The sequence below is a fragment of the Otolemur garnettii genome, unplaced genomic scaffold, assembly GCF_000181295.1.
Source record: "Otolemur garnettii isolate 467f Iridium unplaced genomic scaffold, OtoGar3 scaffold00079, whole genome shotgun sequence".
NCBI lineage: Eukaryota > Metazoa > Chordata > Mammalia > Primates > Galagidae > Otolemur > Otolemur garnettii.
Genome location: NW_003852474.1, coordinates 2620776 through 2622552, shown reverse-complemented (window position 1 = coordinate 2622552; position 1777 = coordinate 2620776).

The following is a 1777-nucleotide window of genomic DNA, read 5'->3' as shown; positions in this document are numbered from 1 at the left end:
TAGTTACAGGCACTTTACTACTTGCTGCCGTGTACTTCCTACCATCTGCTCCACCTGCTCCTTGTTCTTTTCTTCCTCTCCTGCTTTGTTCCCTGTTTTCCTTTCCCCCCACTTCCCTATACTTTACTTCCATTCTCTTTCCTTATTCCTGTAGATCCTAAAGCTTCAGGCTTAGGTTTGCAAGTCATTTTGCTCAGCCATACTCATTCCCTGAGAGGTGAAAATAGGCTGACCCCCAGTTTTCTTCCATATGAGGGATCATAGACTGCTGTGTAAATTCTGGAAAGTTTCAAGACCCTGCAGTAGCAGGGTACTAAATTGTTTCTCAATGGCTATAAAGACTGTACAGTTTTCCCAAATAGCCTTATTAATGTAAACAGCGACCAGGCACTTTGGAAATTTGGTTCAACTACTACTATGAGGCCATAATATTTGCTAGTATTAAGATTCCTCACAACTGGGATTATTATTTGAAATAATATTTTGGTTGACTTAAGTTTTGAGAGAAGATTCTAAAACTGATCTAGAGACTCATTCAATAGCAATGTGACCTTTTAAAAACTTACATTAAGTAAAACTGCCAGTAGATCAAATCATATGTATATGTAAGAGCTTCCTCTATTTACTGTTGAACTTCAGTAATTTTTAGAGGCTATACAACATGGTCAAAATGTTTATAAGTGTGCTCTTTTATTAAATGCTTGTGCAGGTTTTGTAATTCAGTACAGAAAAATTTAACCTTGTAATGTACATTTTTGTATGTAAAAAGTCTTTTAAGTAGCCTTATCCTTATTTAAATAAACTGAATAAAATTATCTTGAGTAGGTCTGTCATTCATAAAAAAATAAAATGGAAAAGTACTCTATAATGACTTAGTCTGTTTTTATTTGAGTAAACTATATTGGAAAGTACTGTTTATTGTAGTGTACAACTTTCTTTGCCTGGATTGATTAAGATTAGGCATGATATAAGTAGTTCAGCACATTTTGAGGCCCCTTTTATGGTGGCAGGATGGTTAGAGTGGTCTTGTGTTTGAATGTTTGGTGCTACAGAGCATGACGTGGTGACTGCCACTGTCCTTTGAAGGGTGGAAACAGAAGTCTCTGAACTTCGCTTGTATTAAGCTTTAACAAAATGAGATAAACCAGAGATTTGGTTGAGGGATAGTTTGAGTTTGGGATGATCTGGGAAAAAAAAGTTAATTTCTAAACTAGTATCTTAATGTTATTAGATTTAGAGACTGAAGTCCTAAATTGACTAATTTGGAAAAGACACAGGTAACTTTCTACTTTGAAGTTAAAAAGTAGATTCTTAATTTTTTTCTCTGAGATGAAAAATGTTGCTTCCATTTAGATTATTTTTACTAAAATATGTTTTACTAACTGAAGTAGTGTTCTTTCAGTTGTTTAATAACTTGGTTATCTTCCTTATTGTAAAATAAAAAATAAAGATATGAATTGTCTATTTGTTTTTTGTTTATTTTTGAGACAGAAACTCACTGTCACCCTTGGTAGAGCGAAGTGGCATCACAGCTCACAGGAACCTCAAACTCTTGAGCTTAAGCGATTCTCTTGCCTCAGCCTCCCAAGTAGCCGGGACTATAGGTACCCACCACACGCCCAGACATTTTTTTATTATAGTTGTCATTATTGTTTAGCAGGCCTAGGCTGGGTTTGAACCCCGCCAGCCGCAGTGTATGTGGCCAGCACTGTAACCACTGAGCTATGGGCACTGAGCCAATTGTCTATATTTGTTGAGTGCCTGCTATTCTAGCTCT